The sequence below is a fragment of the Sus scrofa genome, chromosome 13 (genome assembly GCF_054392235.1).
Source record: "Sus scrofa isolate SSC_HxYL_T2T_F1_AM1 chromosome 13, Sscrofa_HxYL_maternal_Yorkshire_Landrace_v2.0, whole genome shotgun sequence".
NCBI lineage: Eukaryota > Metazoa > Chordata > Mammalia > Artiodactyla > Suidae > Sus > Sus scrofa.
Window position 1 is genome coordinate 31,133,010 of NC_139395.1, and position 22,512 is coordinate 31,155,521.

Below are 22,512 nucleotides of genomic sequence, written 5' to 3' on the forward strand. Positions count from 1 at the left end.
TGTATTCATAATGCAGAATTCTGTTTTTGTTTTTTTTTTCATGCATAGATTTGCTTATATGAGCTTAAGCAAATGGTGTTACTCACCAAGTAGGTTTGTTCCCTCATTTTGGCTGTCACCACTTTCTGCAAAATTTGGAAAGGGTTTTGCAAGATTTTCATTGTCTATTACAGAGCTCTAGAATGCAGTGTTTGCAATATGTTTATGCAGTTGTTGGCCATGGTTGATCAGTATAGGAAAAGGCTACATATAGTGGATGTTATTTTTGCCAGTCACTTCTTTATCTTCTTTTTTCTTAAAAGTCTGAAAAATTAGTAGATCTATTGGTTAGGTGAAGCAACAACCCTTCTTTTCACTATGATACAAGATAAAAGCTCTTCTCAGATTGTATAAAGGAAAAAATTTGGGGAAAAAAATGTGGTTTGATATCTGAAAAAGTTTAGTTCTTCTCCTTCCTGTGTGACCTAATTTTCTACCAGCAAATCTCTTTCTTTTGATTTTGAGTTTCATTTGAATAAAAAAGAGATATCCACCCACTTTATATGCAAGGAGAATGAGTAATAAGAATTTCTACCTTGCCTACCCTTAGAAAAGAGCCGAGATTACTTACAATTAAAGACATACTCAAAAAGACAGTTAAGCAGAAAGAAATGCAGGACATATAGCAAAGGAAATAAATTTGTTAAAACCTAGGACTGTCTATAGGTAGTTTATTGCAATGAAGTATTAAAATTTTGTCTTGAGTTCTTAGAAGCCAAGGCCAAGTGATTAAAAAAGAAAAAAAATGGCTATATTGTTTCATTCTCTGATAAAAAGATATATATCATAAGGCCAGAGAGATAACTTTTTTCTGCTGCTATATTCTAGGGAAAAAAACTACAATGGTATAATGTTTTATTTCCCTACCTAATGTCTTAGATAGCAGTTTTATATGCCAAGATAATAAATGTGGTCAATTGTTTTATTAGTTCTCAATAAAAACCAAGAAAATGTCAACTTTCAAGTATGTGATGAAATGTCTAAATAGCAGCTAAATTAAGATTCGTCAGATATATAAGTTTTTCATGATCTAGCTTGATACCACAATGCCGCTTAGTAAATCTAATTAGTTAGAATTGGGCTTGTTTGGTCTTTCAAATTTCCTTCATCTCAGCCAGGATTTTATAAAAATTATACTATCTGACAAAAGATAAAGGCTGTTTTTCTTCCTCATTGAAGGGGACTGCAAGATTATGTGTAGTTTGTGTCATAATTCTCAAGAACATTGTTCATAATAGCCTAACCATGTATTCAATTGAAATCCTGTGGTTCTGTTTCTCTGAGTGTCGGAGAAGCAAATTTCACCTAAAACACTGACTATCAGTTTAAGAACAGTCAGCCATCATCACTTTGTAGTTCATGAAGTTTTCATGATTTTTAGCAGTTGTCAAGATGTGTAAGGTGTAAAATGTGGTAAACTGAGCTAATAGAATAGAATTACTTGGTATGGATTATGAGAATTTTAGAGTATATGCATAGATGGATGGTTTGGCTTCAGCTGAATCAAGCCTTTGTATCTTATGGTAATCCCACACGTTAAGCTGACTCAGAAAACTGTACTTGAGAAATGATGGCAAATCCAGATCATCAGCAGAGAAGACAAAACTTACCTCCCTGCTGACTTTGACAGGAAGACACACCAATAGTTCAGTTGGCTTCACACTATCTACATAAGGTATTTTTAAAAAATTAGTGCGGTGCTTGTCCCTTTTTACACCACTTAACATAACTCCATTGTACATAAAGGAAGCTAGGAACCAGCTGGGAAATCTGAAAGCAGATTTCAGAAAGAGGATTCGTCCTTATCCACATTAAAAAGAGGATTGTGTTCTTGCCGTTTTAATTCTTATGTAGCATGAAGCAAATCAGCCTAATTATCAACTTGAGCTCTGAACAATAATCTTAAAACTTCTATTCAGAAGAGAGACCTTTTGTCCAGGAGTTATCCTGAAAGGGTTTTTAATCAATATGCATTAGAAAAATTTCTGTATAACAATAGCGTATATTAAAAATATATTATTACTTCCCTATATAGCCTTTTATGTCTTCAATCTAGTATTTCCAGGATTTTTACTCAATACTAAAAAATCATTTTAATGTTGTGTTGCATGCTACATGCATAAATCCTTAGATTCTAATGTCATGCTCCAAAATTATTTCTCCAACTTTCTCAGATGCATACACAATATTTATTTCAAAGAATAGTTTATATCATATGTGGCGTGGACAGATGGATGGATACTGTGTATATATTTCTGTTCACATATGCTTATCTCTGCAGTAGATATTCTTTCCCAAACACTGACCTCTATATATAATACAAATAGATATTTATGTGAATATGTTCAAAGTCACACTTACATACCAAAGAAAGATCCAACACTGTTGAGATTTATGGTATAAACTAGAATGATGGAAGGAAGAATGAAAGGTATGAAGAAGATGAAGTAGAAAAATTGAGAATGAGAAAGAGAAAAGATATAAAGGATGCATAGGTCAAAACTGACTCTATTCAGTCTAGAAGGCTCAATTTCAGCCCAGAAGATTAATTAGTATATGTAAGAGAAGGAAAATGTTCAAGATCAGGAACATGGAGTTCCTTTTGGACAGGTTGAATTCGTGGAACCAGATAAAGATTTTCAACATGTAGCTTTTGGCATACAAAAGTGGCAGGGTTAGCCTTGGAAGTTATGCATCTGTAGGAGAAAGTAGATGAGATTTCTAGCAATCTGTTTATTTTCCACTAATAATTACCTTGCTTGATCTAGGCAATAGCTCTTAGACTTAAGAATATGAAATATATACATATGATGACATCATATATAGTGTACTAATCTCTCGTGCAATAAATCAAATGCTTTTTGCTGTACAGCAGAAATTGAGACAACATTGTAAACCAACTATACATTAGTGAAAAATATTTGCAAAAAAAGATTATTTAGCAACTTAATTATGCTTTTGCTTACATCTATACTTTTAAAGCTAAGTATGTATTATATTGTATATGCCTTCTTTAATAAACAAAAGTATATGCATCTGATGTTACCATTTAGTTAACTGACTACTGAGATAAATTGGAGAATAGAAATAGATACTTTAAATTAGAAGAAATCTTAGAGGCAATTTACCCCAAATACCGTTAAAGTTTGGGAGTTGATGGAATAGTTTGAAAAATCATCAGGTATGTTCATGCAAAATCGTTTTATTCTAGTCCTGGTAACATTTTGGGAAGATACTTTTTCATTAAATCACCTTTCCTCTGTAGCCACCAATCTAGCATGAGGAAGAGCAACAAAATTTGAAAAACATGGAAGTAATCCCCTGCCTGGCATAAACCCAGGAAGCAACCAACCCCTTCGCCAAGCCTGTAGGAACATCCAAAAAGGCCTCTGTATATTTAGACTTACTTATTTCATTGTTAGTCACTGGGAATACAGGAAGTCTATTAAACCCTCAATCATCACCATTGGAGGATCCAACTGCTTATAGCATAGGATGGTCTCTTCTTCATATTCCTGAAAATGTTTCATTTGTTGTGCTTTATTGACAATAGTCGATTAATTCAGGCTTTTCTGGATTATCCTGTCCTTGGCACTGGGAGCTTTCAATTGTATTTTTCTCTGGCATTATGTTTGATCCTGGTAACAAGAACCACTATTACTGATCATAAAAGTATGAGCTCAGAGTGACTCAATTCTTCCAGCATTTCAAATGGCCAACTTGAAAAGGCCACAGAAGGGGAACATGAGAGCTAAATTTTTGAAGAACATCATATTTTCCTGTGGGGTTTTTTCCATGCCCTGAGGATGTCATTCCTGCTGTTCCCTGGGCTTTTCTCTCCTCCCTATTCGACGTTTTAAAGAGTAGAAAGTTCAAAGCAAATTTCTTAACAGTCTCTAACAGTATGTCCATATCTCTTGACAAGTGTTTACAAGTTGGATTGCAGCTCAGACATTTAACTCTCCTTCATGTATTTTTCTAAAAATAAGGTTCAGTCTGAAATTGGCAAGAGTGACGATTCATTGGCAGGCAATCAACAGGAGGATCCTTTAGTGGAATATTATCTGTAATACAACAGGATTAAATGCTTCACGTATCAACCTTTCATCTGTATGATCTAATTACTGACATATGAACTGGTGTCTTAAGATTTTGTCATTTTTTCCCTTTTGTAATTCTGATAACAACAACCAAACAAGAGACTTTTAATTTGGCGTCTGGAACAAGCATCTAAAGCAAGAACATGTAGTTTCAATCTTTTCTCATGGGCTAGACCAGAGTGTGTCCCTAGTACCTGATGATTCTGATTTGCCTGGTTCAGCAAGGCTGACCCAGTAGCTGCAATCATCCTTGCTTATGAAGTTATATAGATAGAACCACGTAAAGCAGAATGGACCAATCATTCGATCATGTCCATTTCTATCGTACATGGCCAAGCATATGATAATAAATGTCCTGGCTGGCACAGTTTCTTCTTATAACTGTCCTAGAAAATGAAATAAATTGTCACAGCATTGATTTCCTTGCAGAGTTCAAATTATATAAGAGGAAAATCCTGCTTTTACTTACCTCCTTTTACTCCCTGATCCTATTTCTCTCCCTCCTTCCCTCTCCATTTACTTTTGGTCCTATAGAAATTAAATTCATTGGACAATTACTAAATCTCACCACAGGTTTACCTTGGATGTATCTTCTCTTCTTGAGTTTATTAAATTTCCATTAGAGAGCATATACAATTTATTTTTCATGTTGAATGATTAACCATCCTCACAAATCACGATTTTTTTTAACTTAGCTGAAAGTGGCTGGATATTCCTTGTATTGCTTCCATTGGAAAACTTGTTTATTGCTTGTTCAGTAGAACCACATATTTGCTTAAAGTAGCCTTTAAATGATCACACGCGAACTAAAAGTATGATAGTATAGTGCATAACAAAATATGTGTTATGTTTCCATAAAAATATTGTATATTTGAAAATAAAGGAGATTCCTTAGGGAAAGAAAATATGTTTTAAATTTTAGTAATCATATAATGTTTAAGAATCCTCCAAAGAAAAGTTCAAGAGTTTCAAATTATAATTACTATGGAATTAATTAACTTCTGGAATATTTCCAGTATGATCAAGAGAACATCTATGTTGCTTGTAACTTGGAAGAATAACAGCAATGAAAAAGTAGATATTTCTTACCCGATTTTTCCTTTTGTAACAAAAAAGTTGCTAGATTTCTTTTAAGGAAACTTCTTGGAAAAATCAAACCAGAATCATTTTCCTTTAATATACTCATCTAGTCAATAAACATTTATATGTCTGCTGTGCCAGGTACCATTCTAGGCACTTGAAATACATAATTGAACCTAAAAGAGATTCCTTCCCTAATATAGTCTATCAGGAAAAATTAATTAAATAGTAAATAATATGCCAACCAACCGTTATAAATATTTGAGGCCAGATTTTGATGAAATTTTCAAGAAGGGATAATTTGCCTTTGGGAACTTTAGCTGTTTAGTTTCAACACCGTCCCCAACTCCACCAAGATGCCCTTTCCTCAGGACACTTAGATATGCCAAAAGCTTGTTCTTTCTCTCTTTTGCTTTTTTATTTAACAATATGTGCCAGGAACTTTGTGCTATTCCATGTTCAGGCATGCAATGCAGGGTAAATAGGTATGGTCTCTGCTCCCATGAAATGTAGGATGTTTGGAGCAGAGAAGGAGAGAAATCAAATGAGTGTCTTGAGGAACACAAAACTGTGGTCATAAATTCTACTAAAGAAAGATTCATGAGATTCTGCTTGTATCCATCAGTTGGCCCTGACTCTGTGTGTGTGTGTGTGTGTGTGTGTCTGTGTGTGTGTGTGTGCGCGTGCGCGCACGCGCGCGCGCGCGGTGCATGTATGGTGAAACCATGAGAAATAAAAAACAGCCTTTCAGGCCAACCAAACTAATAGAGCTTATGCTTCTCTCAAAGCCTCTTTTGAAGAATTTGATTTGCTTATTAGTGTCTTAGTAGGGATGATGTTACTGGGCCTAGGTATGTGCATGTTTTCCTATTACTACATAAGTGAAAAGTTCAACTTCCAAAAGAATTCCAAGCATCAGCAAGCAGGTGCAATGATCCTTATATTTAGAATTTTCTATTTCTGGAATAATGCCCTACCTATTCAGGTTCTCAGAAGCTCTTTGCTCTGTCTCCTTAGGAGATTTTTTTAAAATAACATTATATGTGTTATCACAAAAAAACCCTGAATATTATAAAATAGTGTTTTTATGGCTGAGGAAAATGAGTCTCAGAGAGGTTAATTGACTTTTCTAACATCACACAAGTTGGTGGCAGAGTGGAGACTGGTATGTTTCAATCAAGTTAACACAAATTCTATTTCATTATATCTGGCTTGGTTCTTCATTACATTTTTACACTTCAGTTTATATAATTTAAGTCAGAGTAAATCAAGTAGACAGATTAATAAAAAATTATGATTGGGATACAAAATAGTAGTGAGTTATCAATGCCCTTTAATGCCGATTAGATTAATGTAAGAAGTAAGAAATTTTCAGAGTTGCCGTTGCGGCTCAGCAGTAACAAATCTGACCTGTATCCATGAGGATGTGGGTTTGATCCCTGGCACCACTCAGTAGGTTAAGGATCTGGTGTTGCTGTGAGCTGCAGTGTAGTTTGCAGACACACCTCAGATCTAGCATTGTCGTGGCAGTGGCATAGACCAGCCGCTGTAACTCCAATTCGACCACCAGCCTGGGACCCCCAACAGTGTGGCCCTAAGAAAAAATAAGTAAGAAATTTTTAATCTTTTATCACCCCAATCACTATGTTTTAAGTGGAAAAGAGTTCATATAATTTAGCTGAAAGCTTTTATTTTGGCAGGCACATTCATTCAAATACATAGTACAATTCTTTTTGTCTCAAAATTATATAATGCTAGATGATACGTCTGAGGTAAATTTATTATAATTTTACCCTGCACAAACATTGCAAATGGATCATATTAAAATTATGAATAGTGTAGATATTTCAGGTTATCAATGTAATGGCACTTTTTGCATTCTTAAATTTTTTCTAAAGTATGGTTGACTTACAGAGTTTTGCCAATTTCTGCTGTACAGCAAAATGACAGTCATGCATATATATATATATATATATATATACACATATTTTTCTCATATTATCTTCCATCATATTCTATCACAAGTGACTGGATATAATTCTCTGTGCTACACAGTAGGACCTCACTGCTTATCCATTCTAAATGTAATAGTTTGTATCTACTAACCCCAAATTCCCTGTCCATCCAACTCCCTCCCCCACCCCCCTTGGCAACCATGTGTCTGTTCTCCATGTCTTTCAGTCTGTTTCTGTTTGTAGATATATTCATTTGTGCCATAATTTAGATTCCACATATAAGCAATATCATGTGTTTTTTGTCTTTCTCTTTCTGACTTTGCTTAGTATGAGAATCTTTATTTGCATCCATATTGTTGCTAATGGCACTATTTTGTTCTTTTTTATAGCTGAGTAGTATTCCATGGTATATATGTATTACATCTTCTTAATTCATTCATCTGTTGGTGGACATTTAGGTTGTTTCCATGTCTTAGCTATTGTGACTATTGTGACTAGTGCTGCAATGAACATAGGGGAGCATGTGTCTTTTTGATTTGTGGTTTTGTCCAGATATACGCCTAGGAGTAGGATTGCTGGACCATATGGTAGTTCTATTTTCAGTTTTCTGAGGAACTTCTATACCATAGCAGTTTGTACCAATTCATATTCCCACCAGCAGTTAGGATGGTTCCCTTTTCTCCACACATATTCTCTCCAGCATTTATTTGTAGATGTATTAATGATGGCCATTTTGACCGTTGTGAGATGGTACCTCACTGTAGTTTTAATTTGCATTTCTCTGATAATTAAAGATGTTGAGCATCTTTACATGTACCTACTAGTCATTCAAATGTCTTTTTTTGGAGAAATGTCTACTTAGGTTTTCTGTCAATTTTTCAATTAGGTTTGGTTTTTATTTTTTAATTTTTTTTTAGTTGAATGAGCTGTATATTTTGGAGTTTAAGCCCTTATTGGTTGGATCATTGGTAAATATTTTTTCCCAATCAGTAAGGTGTTTTTGTTTGTTTGTTTGTTTGTTTTAATGATTTCCTTTGCTCTGCAAAAGATCGTAAGTTTGATTAGGTCCATTTTGGCTATGTTTTCTTCTAAGAATTCTATTGTGTTATGTCTTATGTTTAAATCGTTAAGCCAATTTGAGTTTATTTTTGTGCAGGGTGTGAGAGTTTGTTCTAGTTTCATTGATTTACATGAAGCTGTCCAGTTTTCCTAGCACTGCTTGCTGAAGAGACTGTATTTTTCCCATTTTATATTCTTGCTTCCTTTGTGAAAAATAAATTGACTGTAGGAGTCTGGGTTTATATCTAGGCTCTCTATTCTGGTCCATTGATCCATATATCTGGTTTTGTATCAGTACCAAACTGTTTTTTATTACTGTAGCTTTGTAATATTGTCTGAAGTCTGAGAGAGTTATGCCTCCTGCTTTGTTTTGTTTTTGTCACCACCCCCCACCCTCCCACAACAGGATTGTTTTGGGAATTCTGGGTGTTTTATGGTTCAGTGTAAGTTTTGAATTATTTATTCTAGTTATCTGAAAAATGTCATGGGTAATTTGATAGGAATCACATTAAATCTATAGATTGGTTAGGGGAGTATGGCCATTTTAACAATATTAATTCTTCAACTCCAGGAGCATGGGATATCTTTCTATTTCTTTGAATCATCTTTAACTATCTTTATTGAGGTTTTATAATTCTCAGTGTATGAGTCTTTCACCTCCTTGGTCAGGTTTATTCCTAGGTATTTTTTTTCTTGGCTCAATTTTAAAAGGTAATTTTATTTTGTTTTGTTTTGTTTTGTTTTTGTCTTTTTGGGGGCCACATCCATGGCATATGGAGGTTCCCAGGCTACAGGTCTGATAGGAGCTACAGCTGCTGGCCTTCACCACAGCCACCACAACACCAGATCTGAGCCGCCTCTGCAACCTACACCACAGCTCACGGCAATGCCGGATCCTTAACCCACTGAGCTAGGCCAGGGATCGAACCTGCAACCTCGTGGTTCCTAGTCAGATTCATTTCCTCTGTGCCACAGTGGGAACTCCTTAAAAGGTAATTTTCTGATATTCCTTTTCTAATATTTATTGTTAGTATACAGAAATGCAACTGATTTCTGAATTTTTATTTTGTACCCTGTTACCTTGCTGAATGTTTATCATATCAAGTAGCTTTTGTGTGGAGTCCTTAGGGTTTCCTATATATAGTATCATGTTATCTGCATATAGTAACACTTTTACCTCTTTTCTTACAATTTAGATACCTTTTATTTCTTTCTCTTTTTCTGTTTGTTTGTTTGTTCAGTGCTGCATCCATGGCATGTGGAGTTTCCCAGGCTAAGTGTCGAATCAGAGCTGTAGCGGCCGGCCTATACCACAGCCACAGCAATGCCAGATCCAAGCTACACCTTCAACCTATGCCACAGCTCATGGCAATGCCAGATCCTTAACCCACTTAACAAGGCTAGGGATCAAAATTGCATCCTCATGGTCACTAGTCAGTTTCATGGCCACTGAGCCATGATGGGAACAACCTTGTTTCTTCTTCTTCTTTTTTTTTTTTTTTTTTTTCTGATTGCTGTATCTAGGTTATTATCCAATATCCAATACTGTGTTGAATAAAAGTGGTGAAGGTGGGCATTCTTGTCTTGTTTGAGATTTTAGGGGGAAGCCTTTCAGCTTTTCTCTGTTGAGTATTTATGTTGGCTGTGGGTTTGTCATAAATGGCTTTTATTATGTTTAGATATGTTCCCTCTATACCCACTTTGGTAAGAGTTTTTATCATGTCTGTATGTTGAATGTCAATGCTTTTTCTACATCTCTTGAGATAATCACATGATTTTTGACATTTCTTGTATTAATTTGGTATAATTCATTGATTAGCATATGTTGAACCATCCTTGCAAATTTGGGATTAATCCCACTTATTATGTTTTTATATATTGTTGGATTTGGTTTGTTAAAATTTGATTGAGAATTTTTTCATCTATATTCATCAAAGATATTGGCCTGTAATTTTCTTTTTTTGTAGATCTTTGTTTTGGAATTAGGGTGATGGTAGCTTCATAGAATGTCTTTGGGAATGTTCCTTCTTCAGTCTTTTGGAAGAGTTTAAGGACTGGTATAAGTTCTTCTTTGTATGTGTGGTAGAATTTACATATGAAGCCCTCTGGTCTGGGACTTTGGTTTGTAGGAAGTGTTTTTATTATTGCATATTCAATTTCATTTCTAGTGATAAGTCTGTTCAGATGATCTGTTTCTTCTTGATTCAGTTTTGATGGGCTGTATGTTTCTAGAAATTTGTCCATTTCTCCTAGGTTGTCAAATTTGTTGGCATATAATCATTCACAGTATCCACATAGTTTTTTGTATTTCTGCAGTATCAGTTGAGATTTTTCCTTCTTCATTTCTTATTTTTTTTTATTTTAGTTCTCTCTCTCTTCTTATTGATGAGCCTGGAAAGAGGTTTGTCCATTTTGTTTACCCTTTTAAAAGACCAGCTCTTGATTTTATTTTTCTTTTGTTTTTTTAATCTCTCATTTATTTCCTTTCCGATCTTTACTATTTCCTTGCTTCTGCTTACTTTAGGTTTTATTCATTTTTATTTTTCTGATTATTTTAGGTGATAGGTTAGGTTTTTTGATATTTTTCTTGTTTTTTGAAGAAGGTCTGCATTGCTATGAACCAAGAACTGCTTTTGTGGAATCCCATAGATTTTATATGGCTGTGTTTTCATTGTCATTTGTCTCAAGGTATTTTTAATTAACTTTTTTATTTTCTCATTGAATGATTGTTTTTTTAGTGGTGTGTTTTTTAGTCTCCATATAGTTTTTTTTTCTCATTTTCCTGTGGTTGATTTCTGGATTCATGCCATAATGGTCAGGGAAGATGCTTGAAATAATTTCTATACTCTTAAGTTTGTTGAGGTTAGTTTTGTGCCCCAGTATGTGGTCAATCCTAGAGAATGTTCCATGTGTACATGAAAAAAAAAGTATATTCTGGTTTTATTGAATGTTACATCTTGAAAATATCAAGTCTAACTGTTCTGTTTGTCATTTAGGATCTCTGTTGTCTGACTGATTTTCTGTCTACAAGATATGTCTACTGATGTCCATGTGGTATTAAAGTCTATTATTATAGTCTCATCAATTTCTCTTTTTATGTCTGTTAGTATTTATGTATTTGGGTACTTTTTTCTAGGTGCATATATGTTGACAAGTGTAATATCTGATTTTGGATTGGATCCTATCCTCTTCATCTTTCTTTATGGCTTTTGTTTTAAAGGCTATTTTGTATGATATGATTATTGTGACTCCCAATTCCCTGTCATTTCCATTCACATGAAATATCTTTTTCCAACCCCTCACTTTTAATTTATATATTCCTTTGCCCTAAGGTGAGTTTCTTCTAGGAAGTGTATTATACGCTCTTGTGTGTTTAATTCAGTCTGCCACTCCATGTCTTCTGATTGGCATATTCAGCCCATTGATATATAAGGTATTTATTGATAAATATGTATTTATTGCCATTTTAAATATTGTTTTCCTGTTGATTCTATGTTTCTCCTTTGTTTCCTTCCTGGTTTTGATTGGATGATTTCCTTTTATTTTATGCTGTGTCCTCTTCTTTTTAGTTTTTGTGAGTGTACTGTTTCATTTTGATTTGTGGTTGCCTTGTTTTTCAAGTATGTTAACCCCTTCTATATCTGCTTGCTTTAACTTGATAGTCAATAGTCCCAAATACATTCTAAAAAAAAGAGTCTATATTGTCTTACTCTGCTTCCCCACATTTTATGATTTTCATGTCCTTTTTTAACATCTTCATGTTTATTCTTTTGCTGTTCCTTATATTTGCCATCATTTTCACAAATAGGTTTTTTGGGGTTTTTTTGTTTTTGTTTTTTGGGTTTTTTTGTTTGTTTGTTTGTTTGTTTTTGATCTGCATTCTGGCTTATTTAAGTGATTACTTTCCAATTGTGATTTCCTCCATCTTCTATCTTCTTACGTCTTTCCCGTTTAGAGGAGACCTTTCAGTATTTCTTTTAGAATGCTTTTAGTATTGCTGTATTCTTTTAGTTTGTGTGTGTGTGTGTGTGTGTGTGTTGAGAAATTCTTTATTTCTTCCTCTATTTTAAATGATAATCTTGATGGATAGGGTATTCTAAGTTGCAAATTTTTCCATTTTAGAACTTTGAATACATTTTCCACTCTCTTCCGGCCTGTAGCATTTCTGTAGAGAAATCAGCTGATAGTCTTAAGGTGATTCCCTTGTAATGAACTCTTTCTTCTTTTCTTGCTGTCTTTAGAATCCTTTCCTTCTCATTAACTTTAAAAATTTTTTAAATAATATGTCTTGGTGTATGTCTGTTTGGGTTCATCTTACTTGTGACCCTCTGGGCTTCCTGTATTTGGATAACTATTTCCTTCTTAAGATTTGGAAAACTTTTCAGGCATAATCTCTTCAAATATATTTTTAATCACCTTTTCTCATTCTTTTCCTTCTGGGATCTCTTTTATGCATAGATTGGCAAACTTTATATTATTTCATACATCTCCTATATTGCTTTTTTTTTTTCATTTGGCTTCCTGTCTGCTGTCCTGATTGGGTGATTTCCATTATTCTATCTTCCAAGTCACTTACTCATTCCTCTGCATTATTTATTATGCTGTTCAATGCCTTTACCTCAGCTTGCATCTCAGCAAATGAATTTTATAATATTTTGGCTCCTGCCTATAATTTATTTTTTCTTTTTAGACAATCCTACATTACCATCAATAGCTATTCTTAATTCCTTCACTGTTTTCATTACCTCCTTTAACTCGATGTCTATTAGAATACAGAAGTCTCTTTCATTGTTTGCTCCTTCAGGAGAGTTCTCCTCTTCTTTTAACTGGGAATGGTTCTTGTGCTTCTTCATTTTGCTTATACTTGTCTTATCTTATGAGTTTAGGAAAAGCAATTATTTTCTGTAATCTGGGAATACTGTTTATATGTGGGAAGTCCCTGGATAGCTCATATGAGTTTACTATTTTTTTTCTTTTTTTTTTTTTTTTAGCATGAGGGCTGCTTTTGGTTTGGATTCTTGCTGTCACTTTTTTCAGTGTATAAAGGTCCTTCTCCCCTTGATAGGGTATGTGAAGGTCCATGACCTGCCAGTACTTCCAGGGATGTGGGGGCAATAGGTGGTACCTATAAGTGGAGCCTGGTCACTGGGAACTTGAGAGTGGAGATGGCTCACCAGGAGGTGTAAGTAGCAGGCTGCTTCTGGTTGCAGGGCCCTTGGTAGTGGCACTAACCCCCAGGGAGTTAGAGGTAGTGTCTGGTGCCCTTGGCAGTGGCAATGGCAAAGCATGTCTATTCCAAGGGAGGTGAGGGTAATGGGTTGTCCTCAGTTGTAGGGCTTTCCACAGTGACCCCTGGAGTGTCTGGGGTGGCATACAATACTTGGTCATGGGACCCTTAGTGTTGGTGGACTGTACCCACCTCTGGAGTCCAAGATGGTTGCAGTGGTTTGCTCCTTTCCCCGCAGTCCACACCTGAGAGCCTGCTAGTACAGAGGAAAAACTTCCTCTGGCAGTCCTGTCCCCCATCCTCTTGCACTCCCCAACACTGGCACCATTCCTCTCTGACAGCTAGGCCTCCTCCCGCACTCCCTAAGTTGAGGTCCACTGCCCCATAGCCCATGGTGCACTGCTTCCTGAAAATGTTTCCACAGAATGTTTCCACACAGCCAGAATGTTTCCACAGAATGTTTTCACACAGCCAACCCTAGTCCTCTCTCTGGAACTGACTTCTGAAGCCCTAGTCTCACCACCCAGGCCTTGCTCAGGTGTCCGGGCTGTGGTGCATGGGACAGTGGTAACAATCGTCTGTGCAGCTCTCTCTCTGCTTTGCCCTCCTCAGACAAGCTGCTGCACTTCTCCAAGATTTCAAGGCTCCCCCTCCATCCCAGTATTTTCCTCTTTTACAGCTCTGTCTCAGGAGTGCTGGACCCATCCTGATTTCTTTTTCCTCTTTTCTCTTTCTCTTTTTCTCTCTTTTGTTCTGCCCAGTTATGTGGAGTTTTTATCGCCCATTTTGGAAGTCTAAAGTTGTCTACCAGTGTTTAGTAGGTGTTCTGTGAGAATCATTCTATATGTGGATTCTTTTTTGTTGCATTAATGAGCTCCGTGTCCTACTCCTCCACCGTCTTGAGAATTCCTCCATGTTTTGCATTTTAAAACAGGTAGATTAGATAAAGCACATTATAAATAATTACGAGAAAATTTCATGAAAGCACAGTACCAAAATATGTCATTGTATTTTCTTTAAGCCTGTCTTAGCTAAAGCACAGTCTGAAACTATATACTAATATTTTTATAATTTTCCACACATAGGGATAGTTTATTATTGAAGCATCATAAATAATATGAGCAATGTATAATAATTTTGATTTGGCTATATTCTGAAGTCAAGATTCTTATTTTTTCAAGACCCAATGTATTAATTCAAAAAGATCAAGTTCTGAATTAATCTCAAATTAAAAAATTGGAGTTCCCGTGGTGGCGCAGTGGTTAACGAATCCGACTAGGAACCATGAGATTGCGAGTTCGGTCCCTGGCCTTGCTCAGCGGGTTAAGGGTTCAGCGTTGCAGTGAGCTGTGGTGTAGGTCACAGACGCAGCTCGGATCCCGTGTTGCTGTGGTTCTGGTGTAGTCCGGCGGCTACAGCTCCGATTAGACCCCTAGCCTGGGAACCTCCATATGCCGCGGGAGCGGCTCAAGAAAAGGCAAAAAAAAAAAAAAAAAAAAATTTTTACTCTAGGAGTTCCCATCATGGCTCCGTGGGTTTAGAACCCAACTAGTATCCATGAGGTTGCAGGTTAATCCCTGTCCTCACTGAGTGGGTTGGGGATCGGGCATTGCTGCAAGCTGTGGTGTAGGTCACAGGTACAGCTCAGATCCCACATTGCTGTTGCTGTGGCATATGCTGGCAGCTGTAGTTCCAATTAAACCCCTAGCCTGGGAACTTCCAAATGCCATAGCTAAAGTCTTAAAAAGAAAAAAGACAGAAAAATTTACTCTAAAGTAATGATATTTTGTCACATTACTTATATTAGAGAGTGTCTATTTTGTAAAGTAAAAAATAATAAATTATTAAAAATAAAGCCAAAAAAGAAAGTTTCTCCTCTCTTTTCATAAAAATCATATTGTTAAAAAATGAGAAATACATTTTTTAATAAACATGGAATATTTCCTACTTGTTTTTTAAAGTTTTTTCCTAATTCATTTTCAAAATAACTTAGGGGATTTTTGCTTAAAATCCTACATTAATGTAATGATTTGAGAATAATTTGTCAAACAGAATACTACAGAAACAAATTAGTGAGTTTCACTGACCTTTTTCTGACTCACTAAAGATGAAAGACAAAGATGAGTACTTCTTAAAAAGCATATTATTTTTCGTTCCCAAAATATATTCTAATATGAGAGTATAATTCTATAACAGAGCCATTCAAGTTAATTGCCTATTCATTTAAGAACTGTATTATAGTCTTTTCACAGTATTTCAAAGGGATGGATGAGTTGGTGGTGTAAACATTTCACATTTCACATTTCTGGAACTTTATACAACCAGAGAAGTGACTGACTGATGTGTACCCAGGCTAATTGAAGTGGTTCCGAGTCAACCAGATGTTTTCAGCTGAATCATACCCTCAGATGCTATTGCTTCATTATTCCCTAATCTGGGGATTACCCCAATTGGCTAGCTCGGTGACATTTGAGTGTTTCCAGTAAGCTGGCCTCTCTTTTGTGATGTGCTTTGTAAAGAGCTCTTGTCTAGAGCCGGCCTATCTCCCTCCCTGGATATGTTTGGAAGGAAGTTATCAGGGCTATTTGTTTTTCCTGCTCTCGGATGTGGTCTTTGGTGAGGTCAGAGGAACAGAATGAGTGTTACCACGGATGACATGGGAGCTATTTCCACAGCTGGCTGCAGAGAGGGGTGGGCCGACCCTCGCCGACGAGTTAGCATGTGGAGATAGATGATAGAAAACATCTGTCATGACGGGAATAAGCAAAAACAATGTCCCTTTGAAGATTGCCTTTTAATGATGAGGTGGGGGTTCTGCCTCTGTAATGGAATGAAGGATGTAGCTGTTGGCAGGCAGATGGCTTCGGGCTTGCTCTTGCATGAAATAAAGCAAAAGTATATGTTGAAAACCCCTGAGTAGTCAAATGGCCTGATTTTGCTGAACATTCATTTCCTTGCCTAACATACATATAATCTATGAGAAAGGGAAGGCGTGCTAAAAGAAAAAGGTGGGAGGAAATATAGGAGGAAAAAAATGGTTCTGCATATTTTCTCTTGAATAACTTTAATACAATAGTATAATTTTAGCTGTTGGTCGAAAAATCAGAAAGAGCATTTTTGCAGTAAGTGTATTTCAATGTATTTGCAGTTCTATGTTACCAAAGTTTTGAAAAATAATAAAAAATGGTATATCATTAAGGCCCAAAAATGATAGACACTTCACCAGTTAGCAGCCACAAAGTTATATTTGTTTTCCTTCAAGAAACAGTAGGAAATAATTTTTAAAATATCTTATGGAGTTCCCATTGTGGCGCAGTGGAAACAAATCTGACTAGGAACCATAAGGTTGCAAGTTCAATCCCTGACCTTGCTCAGTGGGTTGGGGATCCAGCATTGCCCTGAGCTGTGGTGTGGGTCATAGACATGGCTTGGATACTGCATTGCTGTGGCTGTGGCGTAGGCCAGAGACTACAGCTCTGACTCAACCCCTAGCCTGGTAACCTCCATATGCCGCAGCTTCGGCCCTAAAAAGACAAAAAGACAAATAAATAAATAAATAAAATGTCTTAGAGAGGAGTTCCCATCGTGGCTCAGTGGTTTACAAACCTGACTAGTATCTATGAGGTCTCAGGTTCAATCCCTGGCCTCGCTCAGTGGGTTAAGAATCTGGCGTTGCCGTGAGCTGTGATGTAGGTCACAGACACGGCTCAGATCCTGCATTGCTGTGGCTGTGGTGCAGGCCAGCAGCTACAGCTCTGATTGGACCCCTAGCCTAGGAACCTCCATATGCTGTGGGTGTGGCCCTAAAAGACAAATAAAATAATATAAAATAAAATAAAATCACCTAGAGAACTGTATTTAAAAGAATGGTACTAGTTTATTTTCTCACCCCATCTACCTTCAAAAAGAAATGAAAAACAATGAAATTAGCATATGTTTTTATTTTAAGTTGCTATAGAAAGAAAAATTTTAATAGATCAATCTTATAACAAATTCTGATGATTAGCAGATAATATTCTTCTAGATCTCTTGCTACATGATCCAAAGAGGTGCTCCTGTCACTAAGCCCTAAAACCACACTGTTGCAAACCATGAAACCATGATATTTCTGACCTCAACTGGATAGCAAAACAGATGCCAAATGCCCCACCCACTTCTCATTCTTAATTGTCTTCACAATCAAAGTCCTTTGCAGGTGCTTCCAGTTAACACAAGTCCTATATCCACATTTTACAGCAAGGGACATGTAGGTTCTTGTTTTTGCTTTTGTTTTCAATTCTGTATTGAAAAGGCAGGATTCACGTTGGGGGGGGACTAATAACATGCAGAAGGTGTTTCTAATGAGGAGTAGCCCTGAATGGGCTAGTAGCCCTGAATGAAAGAGAGAGCATCTGGACACATTATAATGTGGGATTGGAAAGACTTGATTATGGGATTGTTATGTGGGGTGAGGGAGAAGGCAAGGATGACCTCAAATTTTACATATTATTCCAAGAGGGAAAAAGAGGAGAAAGATTGCCTTATGAGAATAGAAGGAGAAGAACACATTCAAAAAGGGGGTATGGTTTGTTTGAGGTGCTTGCGATTATAGGTTCAGCGAGCAGTTGGAAATTTGAATCAAGAGTTCAGGAAAAGAAAAAAAAAAAGGCCAAGATATCAAAGAACTTTCTAAAACTTTCATTTTTAAAGTAACTTTAGAGCACATTTTGGCAAATTCCTTAAGAGCCTAACAAATAGTAATTCTTTGAAATTTTATTTCTAACACTTAACACCTTACACATAATAGTGATAGGCACATAAGTGCTGATTCTGACTACTTTATAAGGCATTCAGTACCCCCTTCCAACACTGGGCTGTGCTAGCCATTTCATACTCATCAATGAACAAGACATTATTTGGAGAGAAATAGCACTTTCATTTTGAGGGTTGCTGTGAAAATATGACATAGGAAATTTTTTGGTAAAGGAGATTTTTGTGGATAAAGGCAGAAACCCTATGGAGACTATTGAGCAACTGAACTAAATAGTACTGGCTATTTGTGGTTATAACATCTTTGTGGGAGGCATATTAATGTTACAGAGACTATTAGAAGCTGTGTGGCCCTCAAATAGGAACTGAAAAGGTAATTAACAGAATGACTAAGAAACACATGAAGAATCTCTTTAAAAGCAGTGCAATGGAAAATTTACTCATCTCGAGCCATGACAGACATTAAAAAAAGGGCAGAGTTTCTCACACTTGACCATGAATATGACCCACCTGGAGATCTTACTGAATCGCCAGTTCTGATTCAGTGGGGCTGAGGCTGGCTCTTGATTCTACATTAAGCTCCCAGATGCAGTGTGGACCTCCCACACTAGGAGGAACAAGGTACTAGAGGGTTTAGGATCATTCTATTAAACAAAGAAAAACTCACACCTCTTGATGTAGTATTTCTGTTTAGGAGAAATGGCACTAAAATCTAAGTGTAACTAAATCTCTAGCACAAACTCTACAAAAAAATAAAACACGGCAGAATAGAAACGTAAAGTTGGCTTTCATCTCTCCTACTGGGCAACTTTTTTTTTTTTTCTTTTTTTAGGGCCATACCTGCAACATATGGAAGTCGCGGCCATATGCCAGCCCATGCCACAGCCACCACAACTCAGGATCCAAGCCACGTCTGCAATCAACACCCCCGCTCATGGCAGTGCCAGAACCTTAACCCACTGAACAGGGTCAGGGGGCAAACCTGCATCCTCCTGGATACTAGTCGGATTCTTAACCCACTGAGTCACAATGGGAACTCCCTGGACAACTTCATGTACATTAACATCTCTAAGGCCTCAAAAAATACCTTGGTTAAATGCTAATATGCAACTTTTTACCTTAGGCTATAGCTGTTCCACCAGTGTATATTATATTTGCCCTACGTTACAAAACATTTCATCTATAGGGTATATACGAAGTTTGAGGACATGTTAGTGACAGTAGTACTAATGGAAAGTATATTTTAAAGGGAATAAAATTGTTTTTAAATAGGGTCATGGCATCACACCTGTATCTTAGGTCTAGTTGAATTGGCAGTTTTAACCAGACAAATTCCTAAAAATGTCTTTAAAAAGAGAACAAATAGCTCAGAAATGTCCTCTGAGGGACCACAAAATAAAGTACATTTTGTAACAAATTGCAAGACAAAGAATAGCAGCTTTCCTAATAATAGCCAAAATCAAGGTGCCTTGTGATGTATTCAGGCAATAGGGCTATAAGCAATGGCCATAAGTAGAGTAACAGGCACCTTTTCTTCTTGATCACCCTGGAGGTTTAAGAAATGATTTCCCAGGCCCCTTCACCAGTTGGATCCTGCAAAACCTTGAAAATGACTTGCAGCAGGGGTTTTTTGCCTTATTTGTCAGCAAGGAGAAGTTTTTAATGAGAAGTTTTATGACAGTTCACAGTCCTGAGTGCTAGTTAAAGTGAGACAAATATTTCACCAGACAAAAGATGCTGCCCATAAATATTCAGGCATCTGCTGGGAATCCTATTTACCTTATCATTTGGAAGAAGACTGGCATTAAATGCTGCCTCTGATGTGCATTTTAAACTTTCTGTACATTGAAAACCCACTTGGAGGTATACAAAGTGATGGCTGTATGAGGGAATAAAGCATTGCTTCTCCTATCACACGACAAGGTTTGACAAGAATCTTAGGCAGATAGATGACTATTGAAATAGTTTGTGGCATGGGAAAACCCTAATAAAAAGGCTTATATGGTGATATATAAAGGAAATTTTGGCAGCATTGGACTAGGAATGTGTAATTCTTCCATAAAATGGAAATTGGGCAGTGAACTCTAACTTTAGTATTCTTTGGGGAGTGTGTGGCTCTTAGAATTAGAAGCCCAGAAATACTCATAATAAATGACAAGACTGTCCTGCTGGCAGTGGTCACACAGGAACACTTTGAAAGGAAAGCAGAGCAATTAAATGAATGGATTTTTAAGAACATCCTGTTGTCCAATCAAGAAAGGGCTTTTGTTATTTCTCTTGAATCCTTTTGTCCAGTTTGAACATGGAATTGCTTTTATGTTCTGCCTCTCTTTAAAGTCATGGCAGCCTTGGCTGGCAAGTAAGTGTTGTTCATTTATTTAGTACTTCAGCACTATTATGACATGTTTCATGACACTGTGGTAGGCTTTTAAACCCTTAGAAAATAAAGCATGCTGAATGGCACAGTGAACTCAGAATCCAGGGGAGAAATAATGAAGTATAATCATGATCCAGTATATGCCAAAACTTGTGAAACAAGAGAGGAGCAAAGTAGGAGTTCCCTTGTGTTGTCACTGCTGTGCATGGGTTTGATCCCTGCTTGGGAACTTCTGCCTGCCATGGGCTCAACCCAAAAAAAAGAAAAGAAAAAGGGAAAGAGAGAGAAAGGAACAAATGACCAACAATCTGGGTCAGATACAGGAGGTGTTCCCTATAATGTAGCATTTGATAAGGATCTTTGTGCATTTGTGCAAACCTGCTGTAAATGCCCAGGCAAAAACAACAAGGATAGGAGAAAAAGATAGGTCAGAAAAGGTAGAATAGTTGTGTTGGAGGAGAGACTTCATGTCAATGGGAGTTAAACCAGAAAGGTACACTTTAAGTCATGGGATCTTAATGGAGCATATACAGTATGCTAAAGAAGCCATCGGGACCTACCTGCAGGAGCCACCTTTTATCTTCAAGAGATATAATGTGAAAATGAGTTGGAAGGCACAATCTCATGGGTGACCTACTGCTCATTCAATCTGGACAGGATGAGCAGGAATGGACATTTTTGATCTTACCACTGAATCGTCCATCTACCCTTACAATCCTCCAACAGCTTAACTTATAGCAGCTGTTGGCTTAACAGTGTCAATGTTCTAAATATTTGACATTTCCAAAGACAATATTTTTCAAGATGCTAACTCCACTATAACAATGCAATCTAGGAGTTCCCTCATGACTCAGTGGGTTAAGGATCCAGTGCTATCACTGTTGTGGCTCTGGACACTGATGTGGTGTGGTTTCAGTCCCTGGCCCAGGAATCTCCACATGCTATGGGTGCAGCCAAGCAAAGATGCGCTCTTAGGCAGTACTTTGGTAGAGGAGATAGTTTAGCACCATTTCTTTTATATACCCTCTTGGAGCAAAAATTAAAGAAATTCAGTTCTGCCCATCTTTAAAGAGAAATGTGGAGTTCCCATCATGGTGCAGCAGAAATGAATCCGACTAGAAACTATGAGGTTGCATGTTCGATCCCTGTCCTCGCTCAGTGGGTTGAGGATCCAGCATTGCCGTGAGCTGTGGTGTAGGTCCCAGATGCAACTTGGATCTGACATTGCTGTGGCTGTGTCATAGGCCGGTGGCTATAGCTCTGATTAGACCCCTAGCCTGGGAACCTCCATATGCTGCAGATGCAGCCCTAAAAAGACAAAAAGACCCAAAAAATTTTAAAAATATAAAATAAAGTGAAATGTGTATAACGTAGGAAAATGTTTAGAAACTCTTCTCTAGATCTCAGATATAATCTCCTATCATGTAATATATTTGATGAGTAGGTATCAGGGGTTTTCTTTGTTCTTACAAATTAGAGGAGTTCCTGTCATGGATTAGTGGTTAATGAACCTACTAGTATCCATGAGGATGCAGGTTTGATCCCTGGTCTTTCTCAGTGGGTTGAGCCACTGGCATTGCCATGAGCTGTGGTGTAGGTCACAGACATTACTTGGATCCTGCATTGCTGTAGCTGTAGCATAGGTCAGCAGCTATAGCTCTGATTTGACCCCTAGCCTGAGAATCTCCAAATGCCTCAGGTGCATCCCTAAAAAGACCAAAAAGACAAAAAAAAAAAAAAAATAGAGAAGATTGTGAAATCTAAAGTGATTAAATCCACTATTTGGTAAGTGCCTTAGCTCAATGACTTTAATCTTTGTTTATTTTATTTTTCTTGAATGTCTTTAAACCGATTTGAGAACTGTATAATACATCCATGTGAGGAAGCCATATACCGCTGGAGTCCTGCAAATGAAGACAAAGGACT

At 36.8% G+C, this 22,512-nt stretch overlaps 2 protein-coding genes across 38 annotated transcripts in view; one reads left to right on the plus strand and one right to left on the minus strand.

Moving 5' to 3' along the window:
• The window catches only part of RBMS3 (RNA binding motif single stranded interacting protein 3), a 1,488,242-nt gene that overhangs the window by 1,389,083 nt on the left and 76,647 nt on the right, over nucleotides 1-22,512 (plus strand). The window lies entirely within an intron of this gene.
• The window catches only part of LOC110256378 (uncharacterized), a 411,636-nt gene continuing 389,147 nt past the window's right edge, over nucleotides 24-22,512 (minus strand). The window contains exon 7 of the transcript XR_014822564.1: nucleotides 24-4,103. The gene's annotated coding sequence lies outside the window, so the exon portion shown is untranslated. The remainder of the gene's footprint in view (nucleotides 4,104-22,512) is intronic.